The 21,496-nt window shown below is 42.5% G+C and overlaps 1 long non-coding RNA gene across 1 annotated transcript; it reads right to left on the bottom strand.

Moving 5' to 3' along the window:
* Positions 1 to 6,468: 6,468 nt before the first annotated feature.
* Positions 6,469 to 20,964, bottom strand: LOC113887608. Its single transcript, XR_003509768.1, has 3 exons — positions 20,305 to 20,964; positions 9,291 to 9,365; positions 6,469 to 8,808 (listed from the first exon to the last, which is right to left on the bottom strand). It is a non-coding gene; the product is annotated as an uncharacterized LOC113887608 (long non-coding RNA).
* Between the last annotated feature and the right edge of the window lie 532 nt (positions 20,965 to 21,496).

Below are 21,496 nucleotides of genomic sequence, written 5' to 3'. Positions count from 1 at the left end.
GGAGGCTCACCCATGTGGCAGCAGGAAGCAGAAGTTCATCACTTTTCATCCATCTATGCTGTTCCACTGAATGTCTACAGAATACTCTGTTTACCACTCTCCCCTTACAGACTTCTAGGCTGCTCCACTATTTGTAGATTACAGACAGTGCTGCTGTGAAAGACATATAAGGACGAGTATTTGTGTGGACATAGGTTTCATTTCTTTATTTCTTATTATTCCACAATTTCATTTCTTGTTTTGCCCCTTGCACAGGCTAGACTCTTCTGTCCAAAGACATCGACTGAGTCACAGTATTATCCCACACCAGATGCTGTGCATTACAGGAGCTGATAGAGGACACAGCCGATTATTTAGTGCCTTCCACCTACCAGGTCATGGGCGCGAGGTGTTTTACATCTGTTATCCCCACTAGGTCTCCCAATAAACCTCACCAACAGGTAGAGTTATTGCCATTTTACAGATAAGGAATTTAAAACTGAAGCAGAGAGCCTGGGCTGGTAGGGCCTGCACTGGAACCCAGCTTGACTGTAAACTGTGAACTGTGAGATGGAGGAGACGACAGGGGGAGAGAGAGGAGTTTGGGCACAGGTCCCAGAGAGTTTCCATGCCATGGGGGAGCAGGGAAACATCACACCCTTATTTTCAGTCCTGGGCATCCCCTTTCAATAGGAGGACCCTCAATCCATCTGATGACAAAATTACCAGGAACAGAATGATGCATGCAACAGAGATGAAGTCTGTGAGTGGTTTCCAGGTGGGAGAGGTGTAACAGAAAAGCCAGCCTTCTGGTGAAGTTTCATCTACCTGTGAGGGAAAAGCTCGAGGACTGTGGCTGAGAAGGAAGGAACCTCTAGGGCTGGACACAGATGTAAAATGTGAGCTTGAAGTGCTTCGTGAAGCTTGAGGGTAAGGCCTGAACTGCAACTTGCCCCGCTGCAGCTCAGTATTTGTTACAACAGGGAACGTGCCAACACATTTCTACGAACCTCATTCAATACAAAACCCACCTGCTCAGTTCATGTCGTTATTAAGAATAATTCACCCATTTTCAGGCGAGCCTCGTATGGCACAGTGGGCCAGTTTAATTTCTCAAGATGATGTGATAACAAGTGGCAGAACTAGGTGGAAAGGAAGGTTATCTGAATCAGAGCTAGTGTCCTTACTCACAATACCATATTGATTCCTCAAAAATGGAAAAAAAAAAAAGGTGGGGGGAAGGGTAAAACAAAGGGAAAAGAATAAAAGGAGACCCATGATGCTTACTGTATTGGGGTGTCCACCATGGACTGTGAGCAAAGAGAAAACTCCTCAAAGCGGTCTAATTAGAAAGGGAACTGACAATCACACAATATGAAGCCGGGAGACAGGGTGGTCTCTGGCACAGTGTACATGTACACGGAGAGCAGAGGGAGCACAAAGGAGGGCACGGAGAAGGTACGGAGTAGAAGAAGCTATGGAAGCAAGAGGAAGAGGGGAGAGCAGGGTGACAGAAAGCCTATGGACTTGCCCAAGGACACTGATCAGCAGGTTCAAACTGTCCATCCTGCTGATGGCAGTCTGCGTGGAGGTTACACTTCTCACCCATGAAATAAAGTAGCCTGGGTCTCTGAGCTGTATCAACCAACAAGTATCCTCCCAGCACCTACCTGGTCATCAATGCCCTCAGCACAGTGCTGAAAGCAGCCATAGCCTAGGACAGACCTCAGTCTCAGGAGGTAAAGGAGTGTCCAAGATACAGAATAAAGGGGAAGCCTTTATTATATCAGAATAAAGGGAGACAGACATTAGACACTCCTGTCAGAGTGGGGAGAGACAACAGGATTCCCCTCACCCGCTCAAAGGAACCAAAATTTGAGCTGAGGATTTTCAGGGTTCACTCACTGACAATTCAGTTGAGAAATGGCTGCTATAATGATTATGCACTAGGAAGGGGAAAGGAGGGTGTTTCCCTCGTACAATAAGCTTCTGGACGATGTGGGGATAAAAAACATAAATGGCCCTGGAGCAACAGAAACCTAAGTGGAGAGGTTTGCTCCAGCCACTCGTTTCCTATGCGTTGTTTGCAACAAATTGACAGCATAACAGCAGCTGCACTGCTCTGTGTACCTCACTTTATCATCACTCATAAGATGGTAAACGTGTTCTGAGCCCCTGTGGTTAAAGGGTCCTCAAGGAGCTCATGGTGGGGTGGGCAGGAAGTCAGACTGAAGACCATGGTGAAACAACTGTGATGAGAGCCTTGGCCACAGGGGCCAGCGGAGGCTGGGATCAGGCCGTGAGGAATGGCTTTGCCTGGGGGTGGGATAACATATAATATTATCGTCCCCGTTTGCAGGCAAGGGAACCGAGGATCAGATATGGTGACCATCTTACTCGAGGTCACACTGCTTGGTAGTGGTCCTAACCATCTTTCATGTACATCTGTTAAAATGTGAAGGTCTCTGCACCATTCATTACACCACTCTCTGTCTCTCTCAATGTTGTCACCTATTTTCACTCACAGTCACCACCTTATACATTCCTTGGCTCTAAGTCCTTGTTTACTAGATAAATAATCTGCTGAGCAAAGTATAGATTTCCTGTTAGCACATCCAGTCTGTCTACTTTATAAAAAATATTTTTTGCAGGGCACATTTTACTCACCCAATCTGATGGTTTACACTGAGCTTGTACTGCACCCATATGCAGGGTAAAGCCGATGGATCACTGGGATCTGTAGTCTTACTTATCTATTTCACACAGTCTCAAGCATAATTTTAAATGTAGCCAATATTCAAGTAAAAACAGTAGAACCATTGCTTTCCTATAATGAGCGTCATGAAAGATTTCATTGAATATTAATAGGTTCTAGTCAGGAGACTAAACCCCTTTCATGGGGAGTTGTGGATATTCTTTTCCTTAAGTTAAGGAAACCCTTTCTCTTTATACATTTTCTCTATTGCTGGTACCCTGAGAGACTTAAGCAAGGCAAGCCACTTCACTTTTCTGTTTCTCACAAAACAAACAAGCAAAGCAACCCTAGCACACAGGCGCATAGACATATGTAATACACCCAATAGAGGTAGGTCAAATATAAGGCAATGGTATCAGAAATACAAAGCCTTCCATGGTGGCTCAGTGGTAAAGAATTCACTTGCTAATGCAGGAGACTGGGATTTGATCCCTGGGTCATGAAGATCCCCTGAAAAAGGAAATGGCAACCCACTCCAGTATTCTGGCCTGGGAAATCCCATGGACAGAAAAGCCTGGTGGGCACAGTCCATGGGGTCGCAAAAGAATGGGACATAACTTAGGGACTAATGAACAATTGAAATATAAATGGAAACCTGTAACTAATCATATATCCAAATTTCTGACCACAGCACAGGTCTACTGTCCAGGATCAGCTGTACTCCAGGAATCCAGACAACGAAAGATACCTTCCTTTTAGAATTACTATACACCGCTGCTGGGCGATTCAGGAGATAAAAGTTTTCAAAAGCATTGCAAACCAAGGCAGGACTCAAGGAGCCTGTTAAAAGTATGTTCTTATTTCTATGTCACATCAGGGCCTAACTCACACACTCCTGAGAAAGACACCTGCGATGACTTCAATATGGGAAATGCATCTCCCCTGAAAATACTTCATTATATTGTCTCATTTTGTGAAGTGGGGCATGAGGTGGGGAGGGAGGTGATGCCAAGGAAAGAGCCTACTTCTGAACCTGGTGAACACCGATTTGAGCCCAATTATTCCGGATCGACCAATGTCCATAGGAAGATTCAGTATCGGCTTAACAGTGTCAATCCCCATCGAGAGAAAGAGAAATAAGTCATATAGACTGTCCAACCGCCATCTGATCCTGAAGAGGTGGGGGTGTTTGTGCAAAACAACAGTTCTGAGAGAGCTGGGATCCCACTTGACTGAAGAGGATTGTGGTCCTGTGGCACTAACGCACACCTGGTCGGTCCTAGAGCGATAGATGTCTCCCTCTGTCTGCGTGTCTGTCCCTGACTATATCCCTCGCTCTCACGCGTTCTTTCTCAGGATCAGGTTCTCACTAGCGGAATGCCAATGCAGTGCTTCCCATCCTCAGGCCAGTCAAGAAGCCTGGAGTGGTGGGTCGGCCTCCCATCCTCAGTGTGTGTGGAAGAGAAGGGTAAAGACCACCGAGAGGAGGAGTCATCCAGGGTCCTGTAGCGGCTACCTGCCCTTCACAGGGGAGGAGTCTGTGGGCCTGGCTTTGATAGCACAAAGATGGGACATTTACCCCTCCCTTCCTTATAGAAGGACCTTCCTGAGTATTCCCTTGGTTGTGGTGAATTGAGAGGGAGCCCGGAGTGGCCTGAAGAAAAGTAGGTGTTCCCCGGAGATGGTGGCAATAGGGCGGTGGTGATTCGGAAGTGAGAAGGTAGTGCAGGGCCCTCTCGACCGTGTGCCCCAAGGGCCTCTCCCAGCAGCTTGGAGGCTAGGAGGGACGATCACATCCAGAGTCACAAGAAGAGTTGTAGGGTACTGGAGACGCCCTCACAGATGACACCTGGTGATGGTCGGCTCTTGGGGTTGGAGGTCGGGGGTGTCTCCCTGATTGCCTGGTAATTTGTGTTGTCATCTGTCTATGTTAGGAGCAGCTGGTGTTACTTGAAATTTTTAAAAAATTAATTGATTTTAATTAGAGGCTAACTGGAGAAGGCAATGGCAACCCACTCCAGTACTCCTGCCTGGAAAATCCCATGGATGGAGGAGCCTTGTAGGCTGCAGTCCATGAGGTCGCTAAGAGTCGGACACGACTGAGTGATACACACACACACACACACACACACACACAGTTGGAGGGCTTCTGAGATCTGGTGACTATCAAGCCAATAGAGGATGTCATGGAGAAGAAAATACGTTTGTGGCTGCTCTCTCCCTGCACCCAAAAAATCTTGGAAGGCAAGTCAGAAGTGGGTGAAAGATATGGTGTGGCATTTGCCATGGAATTTGACAGCAGTTTTTTTCCTGTCTCCCTACAACCTTTAACAATGGCTTTGGCATTCCATTTCTCTATAGGACAATACAATCATATTAAGTTTTAAAAAATGTTTCCCTGTCAATGATTTCATCAGGGACACCATATGAGATTTGGGTAGCACATTTTGTAAACCCATTTATTCAAGAGAAGACCAAAGGCTTTTATGAATTTTTTATGTGTTGCTATATATATATATGTATGTATGTATATGTATTAACATGTAGATTACAGCTAAAGAACATGTTATGACCAAATTTTTTTAACCCTAGAAGTGCAAGGGTGGTTTACATGTATAAGGTTACCAATGCAATTCACCACACTAATAGAAAAATGGAGGGAAAACAATTCTATGATCATCACTATTGATACATTATACGTGTTTGATGAAAATTAATCTATATTCAAGACGGCAAACTAGGAATAGAATGGAACTTACTCCGATAAAGTATATCTACAAAAAACGCAATGAAAACAGGTTGAAATGGAGAAGGTTTTTCATTTCCTATTGGGAAAAATCCCGATTATCACCTGCTTTAGTCAAGACTATTCTGGCTAGGTTTGTTCAATGCTGCAAAATGAGGACAGGTTTAAGGTTTAAGCCAGTAGAAACTGTTGATATTCAAATATAATAGTATATTTTGAAAAGCAAAAATAATCTAGATCTAAATTTGTGGAATTAATATGTGTATTTAGAGGAATTGTTGGATAGAAAGTCTATATACAAACATTCCATCTCTACATACATCCTCAAGTAGACAATAAAAATCACAAGCCATCAATTTTCAATAACATTAAATAGCCAGGGATAAATTTAACAAAAATGTGCAAGTAGAAAACAAAACTTTATTGACAGAACTTTAACAGTCAAATACACAACATAAGAACAGCATAAATCGTTTCAGTTTATCTTCTTTCAAGCAAATGGTTGCCCTTCACGTATAATATAAACATTAGAAAAGTTCCTCAGCAGAACTTTGATGACAGGAGAGGTATACAAAGCTCACTGCAGTTGTAGTTTTACAAAATGGACTAAAACAAGAACACTAAGGGCGACCTTTGGCTTACCTTCAGTTAATCCTCTCGAGATTCTATAGACTTTTCAAGCATATTACCAGTATTTGTGATGTTTAGTTATTTAGTTACTGGGGTATGTTAAATAATACTTGTTTTTCTACCCTATTAGCCATTTCATCAATATTGTGAAAATATCTGAGTTCCAGATTATACTCAGTTTTAATTCTGTAATGTACTGTTAGTGTCTTGTTCATATTTCTTATTATGTGTACATGAGCTCTTTCCATTTTCTTCACAGTTATGTAAACTAAGCGGAGTGGACTAGCAATTTGGGGTTGACAGATACAAACTATTACATTCGAATGGATAAACAACAAGATCCTACTACACAGCACAGGGAATTCTGTCAAATCTCCTGTGATAAATCACAACAGAAAAGAATATTTTAAAATGTGTGTGTGTATATATATATATATAAAATTATGGAAAATAGCACATTGTCTTTATTTATTAGTTGAGTTTATTTTCCACTTCCTAACAATTCATACCTATCTTTTATTAAGTATCTTTTCCTTTTTCCCTTAGGTTTATTCTGTTGCTCTTTTTCTTACCTTTTATGTTGGATGTAGGATTTTGTATTTATGTACCTTGTAATTTATGTATTTTTCTTTTTAAATACCACACATATTTAGGGCTAAGATTTTTTCTATGAGAATATTTTAATCATGTTCTGTAGTTACTTGAAAGTCGTCTGAAAGTTGTATTTTTGTCTAAATGTTCTAATGGAATGGAACAAAAACGTAAAGTGAAAATATTTAGAAGGCTAATACACAGTAAATTCTTCCCTAACTATGAAGTTCCTCCTTTAAAATCAGAACCATGCAATTCATTGTCAGCAATTGGGAAAACACGTATGTGAAAGATACTAAGTTGATTACGCAGGAAGAACTAGAGTTACAATCTTTGACCTTCAGAACTTTTAAAATTCATGTATCAAAGGAAAATAACATACTTGATATGGTTAGAGATGATTATATCATGAGGCTCAGATTTTTATTAGTTCTTTAAGAGTGAGAGTGGGATGTAGAACAAAAACCATCATAGTATTGTAAAGTAATGATCCTTAAAATAAAATAGGCAACACCCCTGCCCCCCAAAACATACCAAACATAGGGGGAGGTAGTGTGCTTAGCATATGTATCTTACTCACACCTGCCTTGAATATCACCGACTAAATGCACTCTCTCAACTAGATTAGCCACAGAAACAGGAAACTAGACTATCTTTTGCCATTTTATTATTCAGTCATTGCATGCTTCCCTGGGGAAAGGATTTAAAATCCAACTGTTTTTTTAAGAGCTAGAGAATTCAGAATTTGAGAGAATTTAACAAACATCAAGAAGAATGTTGGCTCATTTTCTTTAAAAAATTAATTTATTTATTTTATTGGAGGCTAATTACTTTACAGTATTGTGGTGCTTTTTGCCACACATTGACATGAATCAGCCACAGGTGAACATGTGTCCGCCATCAGAAAGTGAAATCTCAATTCCCCTGTTAAAATTTGACTCAAGATGATATTTTATGATAAATAAATCATAAAAAAGAGAGTATTCTTCTACGCATTCCATCGAAGAGAATCAGAGAACGCAAAAATTAGCATTGAAAACTTAGCTTTTTAGTTTATCTGTTCTGAATTCACAACTTATATGAGTAAAGTTCAGTTTAGAAGTAAGGGGTTTCACAGAATCACACACGTTATGTTAAAGCTTGTACTAGAACCTACTTGAATGCCTGAGCATATTTCATATAAACTGATATTTATTACAAATGCATGCCATATTTGCTACAAGCAGAAATTATAAAAGAACCTGAAAATTATTAGCTGTTGCTTAAAGTACTAATACAAGAGAAGAAAACGGTTCCCTATTTTCAATTTGATATGGCTTTGATCCTGTCTGTTTCTTTATTTGAAAGTCTGTAAGTCAGGCACTCAGGCATCTGGGGTCTGAACTATCTTTCAAAGAATATGTGAACTCTGTTATTAAAATAATAGTAATCTTCCCTCTATATTAGTAAAGATATAATATTCTGAAAAAACAGAAACCACATAAATTACTTTCTGAATGGATGACATACCTGCTTCTGGCATTTCAACAGGCTCTGGATTTGATGCAATCTCCTCCCTAACATCAGGACCATCTCCACCTTTACCCCCAGTCTTTGCTTCAGCAAATTCCTGGAGATCAGTTTCCAGGTCAGAATCTTTTAAAAAATGTATCAATTCAGCTGTAAATCATACAGTATAAACGAGGGAATGATGATATTGATTCCCACAGTATTATGAATTAAAAGTCTTAGGCTAGTATGGTAAAAATGTGATGAATAAGAACCTCAGGAGCATTATTCCAGGAATGTTTTGCTGGAGAAAAGGAAAGCAGAATTTTCCGATTGCTATCACCATTTTCCTTTCCCAGGGTTGTCCTCAGACAACTTAGGTGCCCCCTTCTCTTTGTCTTGAAAACAAGGGAAAATTTGAGCGACCACACTGACCTGCAAACTATACTCTGCTCAGTTTTTTAGGAACTGTCTGAAGTCCTTTTCTAATGTTTCCTTTCCTCCTCTTACTGGTTATGTCTTAAGACATGATGCACACTTACACTTTACCTCCAGAGGCATCCTTCTCCTTCTCTTCATTATGATTCACCGGATCCTCTCCATTTACTTCCTCCTTCCCAAGTGTGATATCCTGAATCCCAGCTGGTGGTTCCTCTTGTTGAGGTTGCTCAACACTGGGCTGCTGGTCCAAGTAGAGTGTGTATGCAAATAAAAATTTTTTGTTGTTAATCCATCTAATAGCATAAATATACATAATACATAGATATATCTGAGCATAAGTAAACCTAACAACATTTTCCCAACACAATTCTATGTACTTACTTTTAATAAAGTTACTCTTCCCACAGAGAAGAGTTAGCTCCCATAAGAGTTACCCAGAAAGACTTTGGAAGTTATTTAAATCTATATTGGGATGGAAGTATGCAGTCTGTTGTTAATAAGCAGGAGGAGGGAGTCACTGGGCACATTTCCAGGTAATTCAACAGTATACTCATAGGCAATGCCAGACTGTAATATATCTGGATCAATGTTCCTTCCTAAGACAAACTGTCACCCTTTATCAGCATGGAAGACCTTTATCACTGCATCTGTACTACTTAACATGATTTTCTCAAAAATAAACTTGTGCTAATAGAAAACATCAAATGGTAAGATACTCACAACCACAGGTTCATCCAGCTTGGGCGATCTTGATCTATAGGTCCCAATGTTGACGCCACTTGCCCACTGATATTTCTCCCGGAAAGTAGAATATTGTGATTTAAAAAATGTATTTAAGAGCAGAGCTATATTTCATCACTTTTATGACCATATGTTGACTTATTTTTTTTAATGTGAAAATACTTTCAAAAGAAAATTCTGGTTAAGTTAGAGTGTACATGCATTCCAATTACACCAAATACAGTTGCTTGCAAAGCCATTTTTGTCTTTGCTATGCTGGCAGAGAAATCACCTTAAGGTACACAGGAAGGCTGAATTTTTGTGAGGAAGTTTGATTTCACAACAGAATTCTCCATCATGAAGATATTTAGTGAAATACTGCTAGGAATTTAAAAAATTCAGGACTACTGCTCATGTCACACTCCTATTCACCAGACCTATTTCCCCCAACTCCCTTGGAATTCAGTTGGAACACGAAGAAAGGCTCAGTCTTTACAGCCTGACTATGGGATTTTCTCAGTGTCTGTGGCTGAGGTGAGTCTGCATGCAGAGCAACTGGTCCACTTCTCTCTTGGCACCTTACCACAAAACTCGTGATACATATGTATTATATGATTGTATGCTATGTATTATATGATTTCATGTCAATGGATTTCTGGAAAAGGCACAACTATAGGCAGAGAAATATGTCTGTGGTTGTCAGGGTATAGGAGTGGAGGAAGGAGTCTGAAAGGAAATAGCCCAAGGGAGCATTTTCAAACCAATGGGACGTTTTCTACATTTTTATTGTGCTGGCATTTACACAATGGTATGACTTCCCTGGTGTCTCAGACGGTTAAGCGTCTGTCTACAATGCGGGAGACCCGGGTTCGATCCCTGGGTCGGGAAGTTCCCTGGAGAAGGAAATGCAATCCACTCCAGTACTATTGCCTGGAAAATCCCATGGACAAAGGAGCCTGGTAAGCTACAGTCCATGGGGTCGAAAAGAGTCGGACACGACTGAGCGATCTTCACCGTAATGCATATGTCAAAACTCAACAAACGGTAATGCTTTAAAGCATTGACTTCTGTTGTATATAAATTATATCTTAATACTTCTCACTTTTCTAAAAAAGGAAAAGGATCTTTTAAGTATGAAAATACTGGTTATTGTATCCATCTAGACCTTGAGCTCATAAACATAAAAATCTTATTTGAAATTCTTCCCAGACTTGGCCAACTTCCAAGATTCCCCATGACACCTTTGTACCCTTATGACAGGACACAGAAACTTGGTCTTAACCACGTTTACAATTCCCTCTCCTTCACCTCAAGTCAATATTCTTCCTGAGTTCTGTCCATTTTCCTTCAAAAATGTCTAATGCATCGACTTTTTCCCATGTCCACCACATCTCCTCTAGTCTAAATCCCCCCTCCATTTAATTGTCAACCCCCTTCTAACAGGTCTCTCACACCCACTCAGGGTGCCTGTCTCCCACTCACCACCCTCTCCCTCCCTCTCTTACAGTTGTACAACTGTTTATGACTTTCTAGATAAAGGCTACTGTCCTACATAAGAACTTGAAGGTATGGTCTAGCCCTTGCCCAGCTTGCTAACATCATGGAAAGTAGAGAATTCCCTTTTTGTCTCTCTTATTGGGCTTCATTCATACCCTCAAATTTCTCAAGCTTAGATTGTCCCATATTTCTGAAGCCTCTGATTAGTAGACTCCTTCAAGCTAGGCTTCAACAGTATGTGGAACGAGAACTTCCAGATATACAAGCTGGTTTTGAAGAGGCAGAGAAACAAGAGATCAAATTGCAACCTTCATTAGATCATCGAGAAAGCAAGGGAATTCCAGAAACACATCTACTTCTGCTTCATTGACTAGACTACCTCAAGGCCTCTGACTGTATGGATCACAACTAACTGGAAAATTCTTAGAGATGGGAGTACCAGACTAGCTTACCTGTCTCCGGAGAAACCTGTATGAGGGTTAAGAAGTAACAGAATAAAACATGGAACAACGGACTGGTTCAAAATTGGGAAAGGAGTAAGACAAGGTTGTATACTGTCACTCTGCTTATTCAACTTACATGCAGAGCACATCATGGGAAATGATGGGCTGGATGACTCCCAAGCTAGAATCAAGTTTGCTGGCAGAAATATCAACAAGCTCAGATATGCAGATCATACCACTTTAATGGCAGAAACTGAAGAGGAACTAAAGAATTTCTTGATGCGGGTGAAAGAGGAGGATGAAAAGGCTGGCTTAAAAGTCAACATTCAAAAATATAAGATTATGGCATCTACTCCTATCATTTCACAGAAAACAGAAGGGGGGAAGTGGATGCACGGACACATTTAATTTTGGAGGCTCCAAAATCTCTGTGGATGGTGATTGCTGCCATGTAATTAAGACACTTGATCCTTGGAAGAACAACTATGACAAAGATAGTATGCATGCATGCTCATTGCTTCAGTCGTGTCTGACTCTTTATGATTCCATGGACCGTAGCCTGCCAGGTGCCGCTGTCCATGGGATTCTCCAGGTGAGAATACTTTAATGGATTGCCATGCCCTCCTCCCATGGGGCATGGCAGGGCATCTTCCCAACCCAGGGGTGAAACCCATGTCTCCTGCATCCCGTGCATTGCAGGGAGGTTTTTTGTTTTTGTTTCTGCCAATTTATGCATGTTTTAATTGAAGGATAATTGCTTTACAGAATTTTGTTGTTTTCTGTCAAACATCAACACGAATCAGCGATAGATACATACCAGGGTCCAGACCCAGCAGGATCCAGGGATTCCCTCAGGAGGACAGCGTCGGTGATAAGGAAAGTAAAGAGGAGAGAAAGAGGCTTGATCTTCCTTGATCTACACACAAAGCCAATAAAGCTCCTGACATGGAACTTGCTCTGTTCACGGAGGCCGCAGGCACCCCTTGGTGGGGTGAGGATGCAGGACGCCCCCTCCCAGGTGAAGATGCAGGGCGCCTTCCTGCATCTGGTCTTAGATCTGATCAGGTCTTAGATGCCCAAGCAAAAAAGTGAACTCAGAGAGCCCCTGTGCCCCAAGGAGTCATCCTGAAAGAAGAAGAGAGAGATAATGAAAGAAAAGGAAAGAAAGAAAGAATGACACGGTGCGACCAAGCTTCGGTGAGCAAGGCCCATAACTCTGTTTTCAAAAGGAACTTTTATACCTTGACTTGTACATAGAGGGAAATGAAAAATGCAAAGTCATGCAGAGTCAGCCCAAACATTACATCTGTCTTGTCTTTATCAAAACCAGGACTTTTTCTGCATATCTTTCCCATAAACAATGTTGTGTACATTATCTTCTGGCCTTGGAGGCCTGTGGACATTTTATGACCCTTTTTTGATAAAGGCTGTTCAACCAGAAAACTTATTTTCTGGTTTGAAAATTATAATGTTTATAATTATATAAAAAATTATAAATATTTATATTTCTATTCTATGTCAGCCTCAGAAAGTGCTAAACAGAGTTACATTCTCACGGAGCAAAGCTGCAGTGAGTTACAACAAAGAAAGAACCAATTAGCTCAAAGGTCTGATGTGGTTAATTCCAAGGCTGCTGCTTGTTTTCCTACATTCCAACTATGCTAACCAATGCACTCCCAGGTGCACAATGGATAAGGGATGTGGGCACTTGGCAGCAAACATTGGCCCAACAATGAAGCCCTTTACCAGTACTATTTTAATAATTTTTCACCCCTTAAAGGACTCTATGCTCATTAGGACTTTTAGAATGTTTTGGCTTCCCATGCCTTTCAAGGTTGGGGAGTTGTGAATAATCATGTGTGTTAATTGCAAGAGTATGGATAAACCTGTCATGCAACGTCAACAGAGGGGTTTGAATTGAAACACTCCTATCATGCCCAGGAGACTTATGAACTGAAGCCCTAAGTGACTTTTTCCAGAGAAAGGTGGTCGGGGACAGCCCCCTGTTAATGTCAGAAGAGTTGGTGAAAGGCACAAAATAGTAAGACAGACAGATTCTGGTTTGGGGGTAGATGCTCGAGCAGGTCCAGGGGGTCCCTCGAGTCCTGATCTGCCTTGCTCGTCAGGTCTCTTCCACATGACCTTGTTATGGGTGGGATCTTCCATGCTGGCTCCTGGCAGATACACCCATGCAGACGGATTCTTTACCACTGAGCCACCAGGGAAGCCTATGTCAAACCTAGACAGCATAGTATAAAGCAGAGACATCACTTTGCCAACAAAGGTCCATATAGTCAAAACTATGGCTTTTTCAGTAGTCATGTACAGACGTGTGAGTTCGATCATTAAGAAGGCTGAGTGACAAAGAATTGACGCTTTCGGTTTGTGGTGCTGGAGAAGACGCTGGAGAATCCCTCAGACCGCAAGGATATCAAAAGAGCCAATCCTAAAGAAAATCAACTGTGAACATTCACTGGCAGGGCCGATGCTGAAGTGGAAGCTCCAATACTTTAGCCACCTGATGGGAAGAGCTGACTCACAGGAAAAGACCCTGATACTGGTGATCAGGATGGGAAGGGTAAAGCAAGTTATGCCCTGGTGACTGCTGAACAGGTTTTAGAAGCAAAATGTCTCCCCCAGGGAACCAGTGCTCAGTTAGCGGAACTTATGGCTCTGACCCGAGTTCTAGAGTTAAGCGAAGGGCAGCGAGCAAATATCTACACTGATTCTAAGTATGCTTATTTGACTTTACACGCTCATGCTGCAATATGGAAAGAAAAACAGTTTAAAAGGGCAACAGGAGAACCTATTTAGCATTTATTTCAGAGAGATCCAGAGACTTTTTATGACTATATATTGTCCTAAAGGAGTAGCTGTTACGCATTGCAAAGGGCACAGCAGGGATGAGAGTAAAGTAGCTGAAGGCAATCAGCTGGCTGATTGTCAAGCCAGAAAAGTGGCACTTTAGGAAACCCCTTCACTGCAGATGCCTTTGATCTGGACAGGTCCTGTGGAACAGGAAAAACCGCAATATACTGAGGAAGAATTAGAAAGATATGAGAAAAGAGGAGCAAAGATTACTGATAAAGGATGGCTGCAGTCCGAGGATGGATGATTAACAATTCCTGAAAAGACTCAATGGAAAATTCTTAAGGGTTTACACCACAGTTTTCATTTAGATGTAGAGAGTACTTACCAGATAGCTTCTCATTTGTTTGAAGGTAAAAATGTAGTGAAAACTTTAAAGGACATTATCAAAAGATGTGAGGTTTGTCAGAAAAATAACCCAAAGACTGAAAAGCTAGCAAAATCTGGATTACAACGAAGTGGAAAATATCCTGGAGAAGACTGGGAAATTGATATTATTCATATGCCAAAAGCTAAGGGATATTCTTGCTCACAAGTTTGGGTGGATACTTTTCCTGGATGGATTGAGGCTTTTCCCTGTTGCAGTGAACAGGCTAAGGAGGTTATAAGAATTTTAATCCATGAAATTATCCCCAAGTTTGGGCTGCCACGGAGGCTTCAGAGTGACAATGGCACCACCTTTGAAGCTGCTCTAACTCAGGGGGTGTCTAAAGCTCTAGGAATAGAAGCTCACTTACACTGTTCCTGGAGACCCCAATCCTCAGGAAAGGTTGAAACAGCTAACCACATTATCAAAAGACATCTGTGCACATTAACTCAAGAGACACAGGACAATTGGATTAAAGTTCTACCCATAGCTTTAATGAGGGCTGGGACTGCCCCCCAAAAGGAGGGACTGCCCCCCTTTGAATGTATTTATACGAAGGCCTTTCATATGCAAGGACATTGTTATAGACTCTGAAGCCTTAGGATTAACTAATTGTGTAACTCAGCTCTCAGTTTTTCAGCAGACATTAATGGAATTCCAGCAGGTGACTCCTGACCCAGCCTCTGCATTAAGCAAGCCTCTATTTGAGCCAGGAACAGAGGTCCTGATAAAAACACTGGGATCTGGGGGCCAATCCCTCGAACCCCTCTGGGAAGGCCCTTACCAGGTTATTCTTCTCCCACAGCCGTCAAAGTGCCAGGAATAGATTCATGGGTGCATCACACTCAAGTTAAGAGGTGGCATCCTGACCAGAACTAAGTCACGTCATTTTATGTCTTTACTTTCTATGCTCTGACTTTGTACTTTTCAGATGGCCCTGATAATCTATGTGAGCCTACATCTGCTGACTCCAAAAATGCTGAGTTTGCCATTTGATCCTCAAAACAATGCCTTCCTATCCTGGGCTCACTCCTATGCTGCATTCCACAATCTGTCTAACTGCTGGGTCTGCAGAGTGCTCCCCTCTTCATCAGTGGAAGGCTTCCCATGGTGGACATCTCCACTTCAAGGAAAAGACTTTCTCCAACTCTGTGAATACCTTCGACAACAATCGTATGTGATGCCTCTTCTTAATCTGATGACATCTAACAACCCTAAGATGGACTGGTGCAACACTTTGTACTTTAATTATGGACATAATGTGGCTTTTAATTTTGATTATACATTGTCTTGTTTTAATGACTATTTCACTACACAGAAGGTAAATGGGTCTAGATCTAGTGGCTTTTTACCTGACGTTTATCAAATATGGGATGATGGAGGTCATATGGCTAACTCCTGAAAAGGGACGTCTAATGTCTACTGCCCATATATGCTGGGGACAAATAGAGCCATCCCCAGAAGTTAGCCAACAACTTAATTATAATGATTGGAAACAATTGGGACTTTTGCCTCAGGAAATATGCAAGGTAATCATTCCCGTATTTTCCAACCCCAGTTCAGGTCCTCCCTTTGCCTGGCCAGGCACTGATTGGGACTGGATATCTCAGTCACACTGCCTTGCTCCAAACGGGACCTACTGGATATGTGGCTCTTACCTATGGGCAAGGCTTCCCCCTGGCTGGATAGGGAGATGCACCCTAGGTTTAGCTTTTACTCATGGCTTTATATTTCCAGAGCTTCCAGAAAAGCCTGCTAATTTACCACACCTTACAACTCTGTGGGCAAGGTCTGTATTTCACTGGTATGATTATTTGGCTGCCGTGTTTGTTCCCTCTCTGGGAACTACAGATGTTCTGCTATGAGCGGATGCTTTGACTAATTTTACTCAACAGACATTACAAGATTCTCAAAAAGCTATTTCAGCTCTTCAGTTCAGTTCAGTTCAGTCGCTCAGTTGTGTCCAATTCTTTGCGACCCCATGAGTTGCAGCACACCAGGCCTCCCTGTCCATCACCATCTCCCATGGTTCACTCAAACTCACGTCCCTGGAGTCGGTGATGCCATCCAGCCATCTCATCCTCTGTCGTCCCCTTTTCCTCCTGCCCCCAATCCCTCCCAGCATCAGAGTTTCCAATGAGTCATCTTTTCCAATGAGTCAACTCTTCACATGAGGTGGCCAAAGTACTGGAGTTTCAGCTTTAGCATCATTCCTTCCAAAGAACACCCAGGGCTGATCTCCTTTAGAATGGACTGGTTGTTAACACCCAAAAAAGATGTCCTTTTCATTATAGGGGACTGGAATGCAAAAGTAGGAAGTCAAGAAACACTTGGAGTAACAGGCAAATTTGGCCTTGGAATATGGAATGAAGCAGGGCAAAGGCTAATAGAATTTTGCCAAGTGAACGCACTGGTCATAGAAAACACCCTCTTCCAAGAACACAAGAGAAGACTCTACACATGGACATCACCAGATGGTCAACACCAAAATCAGATTCATTATATTCTTTGCAGCCAAAGATGGAGAAGCTCTATACAGTCAGCAAAAGAAGACCGGGAGCAGACTGTGGCTCAGATCATGAGCTCCTTATTGCCAAATTTCAGCTCTTAATGCTGAACAAATACAAATTAGAAAGGTGGTTTTACAAAACAGATTGGCCTTAGATATTCTGACAGCTGCACGAGGAGGAACTTTTGCCATTATTCATACCCAGTGCTGTACATATATACCTGATATGAGCACTAATGGTACTCATTTTACTAAACACATGGACAAGATGATTCAGGCCATGTATGCTCCTGAAGCCTCAATTGCCTCACTTTAGGAGACGTTAACTAGTTCCCCATGGTGGAAAACTATCTTGATTGCAATAATTCTGATTGTTCTGTTTTTGCTGTTTGCTCCCTGCACCTGTAACTGTGTAGCTGGATTTGTTTCTAGTCACATGAAGGCTTTTAAGTTGCAAATGGTTGCTCAAACTCCTGCAACTGCTGCAGCTTCCTCCAACTGTTACTTGTCAACAGAAACGACAACAGCTAGAATTGCCTTGGAATGTACCATATGGCATGTACTGTCCTGACAATTTCCCATGTCTTAACATGGTCAGTATTCTACATTGCCCCGTGAAGTAGTTAAATTTACCCCAAGCTAGTGTTAACTCAATGCAACTAAGCCATGCAGTGTGGGGCCACCCAACATGGGCGGGTCATGGTGGAGAGGTCTGACAGAATGTGGTCCACTGGAGAAGGGAATGGCAAACCACTTCAGTATTCTTGCCTTGAGAACCCCATGAACAGTATGAAAAGGCAAAATGATAGGATACTGAAAGAGGAACTCCCCAGATCATGAACTCCTTACTGCCAAATACAGATTTAAATTGAAGAAAGTAGGGAAAACCACTAGACCATTCAGGCATGACCTAAATCAAATCCCGTATGATTGTACAGTGAAAGTGAGAAATAGATTTAAAGTACTAGATCTGATAGATAAGAGTGCCTGATGACGTATGGACGGAGGTTCGGAGGTTCGTGACATTGTACAGGAGACAGGGATCAAGACAATCCCCAGAGAAAAGAAATGCAAAAAAGCAAAATGGCTGTCTGAGGAGGCCTTATAAACAGCTCTGAGAAGAAGAGAAGAGAAAAGCAAAGGAGAAAAGGAAAGATATAAGCATCTGAATGCAGAGTTCCAAAGAATAACAAGGAGAGATAAGAAAGCCTTCCTGAGAGATCAGTGCAAAGAAATAGAGGAAAACAACAGAATGGGAAAGACTAGAGATCTCTTCAAGAAAATTAGACATACCAAGGGAACATTTCATGCAAAGATGGGCTCGATAAAGGACAGAAATGGTATGGACCTAACAGAAGCAGAAGATATTAAGAAGAGGTGGCAAGAATACACAGAAAAACTGTACAAAAAAGATCTTCATGATCCAGATAATCACGATGATGTGATCACTGACCTAGAGCCAGACATCTTGGAATGTGAAGTCAAGTGGGCCTTAAAAAGCATCACTACGAACAAAGCTAGTGGAGGTGATGGAATTCCAGTTGAGCTATTTCAAATCCTGAAAGATGATGCTGTTAAAGTGCTACACTCAATATGCCAGCAAGTTTGGAAAACTCAGCAGTGGCCACAGGATTGGAAAAGGTCAGTTTTCATTTCAATCCCAAAGAAAGGCAATGTCAAAGTTGCTCACAACTACCACACAATAGTACTCATCTCACACGCTAGTAAAGTAATGCTCAAAATTCTCCAAGCCAGGCTTCAGCAATATGTGAACTGTGAACTTCCTGATGTTCAAGCTGGTTTTAGAAAAGGCAGAAAACCAGAGATCAAATTGCCAACTTCCGCTGGATCATCAAAAAAGCAAGAGAGTTACAGAAAACATTCTACTTCTGCTCTACTGACTAGGCCAAAGCCTTTGACTGTGTGTATCACAATAAACTGTGGAAAATTCTGAAAGACATGGGAATACCAGACCACATGACCTGCCTCTCGAGAAACCTGTATGCAGGTCAGGAAGCAACAGTTAGAACTGGACATGGAACAACAAACTGGTTCCAAATAGGAAAAGGAGTACGTCAAGGCTGTATATTGTCACCCTGCTTATTTAACTTCTGTGCAGAGTACATCATGAGAAACGCTGGGCTGGAAGAAGGACAAGCTGGAATCAAGATTGTCTGGAGAAATATCAATAACTTCAGGTATGCAGATCACACTACCCTTGCAACCTGTGCATAGATCCCCAAGCAGCTGATAGTTTACACCTTTACACTGACCCATCCTTAAAGCAGCACAGAGGCATCACAACTTCGGAACGCAGAATCAAAAGCTCAGTGATCTCACATTCTGGGGTGCAGACGCCTACACAGAGATCTCACTCTCAGGGACTGAAAAGCCAGCAAGCTCCAAAGATTCACATCCTGGTATACAGGCACACATCCTAGAGGCTTTGTACTATGGCTCACAAAATCCACTCAGATCAAATATCCCAACACTCACAACCTTGCCAAAAGGCTCAAGAAGATCAAATGTACCCAAACAACACCTGTGTTGTCACACGAAGCAATACACAATCCCAAGCTGCCAGATACAGTTTATTCTCCAGGGAGAGACACCAAACACAGAGACCTCTCCCTGGACATGAATTGCATGCATTTGTGTGAATGACCAGAGATGGCACTGGCGACCCACTCCAGTACTCTTGCCTGGAAAACCCCGTGGACAGAGGAGGGTGGTAGGCTGCAGTCCATGGGGTCGCTAAGAGTCGGACACGACTGAGCGACTTTACTTTCACTTTTCACTTTCCTGCATTGGAGAAGTAAATGGCAACTCACTCCAGTGTTCTGGCCTGGAGAATTCCACGGACGGGGGAATCTGGTGGGTTGCCATCTATGGGGTCGCACAGAGTCGGACACGACTGACGCGACTTAATAGCAGCAGCTGTATGAATGGCTATGCACTGCCACACGATCCAGATTGAGCAAGAGCTAAACAAGAATGAAACACTGTCACCATGCACAACCAGCGACTGCGCCAAACCTCGCCACTAACCAGGGCACCTATTAGACCCCTTTGGAAAAAGCAATAAGACTTGGAGGAAAATTGTTTGCTCTGAAAAGTCGCGCACGCCAACGCAGGCGCACGCGTATACAGGCGCCTCTCGCCCTCAGTTCCTGTTCTACGACCACACTGCCTGCAATCACGCGGTGGCCAATCACTGCCCAGAACGCTTCCCTGACTCCACACCCAGACAGCCAGTCTCTCGCTCCGTAGTCGTCCCACCAACGAAGGGGTGGAGTTGAAAAAGAGACGGAGAAAGTTTCCGCTTAATACCTGTGTCCACTCGGATTCAAAAGCAGTGGGAAGACGAAGAGGAGCGAGTCGGGATGGACCTAGTGGCGCCATGAGTGCCGCTGCTGGGAACTGTGGTCCATGCCCGACGCGGTGTAAGGGGACCCTCTCTGTTGTCACACGCCCTCTCCAAATGGTACCTTCCAGAGTGGGTGGTCTTTCTGCTACCCCTCGGTGGTACATCCCAGGACAGAACTGTTTCATCTTCTGCGGCCCTTGCTGGTGGGATTGGGGAACAGCAGATGTAGATGCCTGTGGACCATTCCAGGAGGATCCACAAAGGGCAGAAGGGCAAGGTTAGGGGGAAAACCCCACAGATTCCTGCAATTTGGGACTCAGAAAAAAGTCTCCATAAACTGAAGATTACGTCTCTATGGTGATCACTGTCGTAACAGAGAGCATGGAAAACACTTTATCTTTGCTGGGCATTGTGATTGTTTGTGCTTTCCTGTTCAATACAGAATAGGTCTCATGGGGGAAACCCAGCTGCAGTCCCCCAAGGGGCAGGATAGATAAAGCTTCAGACTGGAATCTGCAGGCCTGGTGTGGTAAAGCCCTCTTTCGCTCACTGCGAGTAATATGTGGAAGAGACAAAAGGACCTTCCATTCTGTTAGGAAAGGGGTCAACGCCGAGGGAACCCAAGGACACCACCACGTAGGTGAGATAAAGACCATGGCTTTGTCACCACCTTGTCATCCCTGAATATGTTTCATAGCAGAATCCTCACCCTGTCTAGCTATGCCTCTCTCAACAAGTTTAAATTTGTTTGTTCATTACATCATTCATTCATTCTCTCCAAAGTATGAGTCAAGCACAACTCTGTATGTTAGGACAGAGAAAATCAACCTTTTCCTCATGGAGTTTACATTCTGTTGGGATCATGTGGTCCCCAAATACAAGTAATGTATCAGGTGTTTGTAAGTGCCGTGATTAAAATTAAATTGGGATAGTGAAATAGAGAGAGGGGGTGATATTTAGAAAGAGTGGTCAGGGAAGTTCTAAAATTGTGACATTTGAGCAACAGCCTAGAGGAGATATGCCTATCAAAAGTATCCTAGACAGAGGTAAGGCCAGTGGAAAAGCTGGGGACTAGAACCCTGTGTAGTGTGTATGAAAACAGTGAGGAGGGCAATGTGACAGGCACAGCATGATGGAGGGAGAGCGAAGAGATTG

The sequence above is a fragment of the Bos indicus x Bos taurus genome, chromosome X (assembly GCF_003369695.1).
Source record: "Bos indicus x Bos taurus breed Angus x Brahman F1 hybrid chromosome X, Bos_hybrid_MaternalHap_v2.0, whole genome shotgun sequence".
NCBI classification, from domain to species: domain Eukaryota; kingdom Metazoa; phylum Chordata; class Mammalia; order Artiodactyla; family Bovidae; genus Bos; species Bos indicus x Bos taurus.
This window is presented reverse-complemented; position numbering and strand designations above follow the sequence as displayed.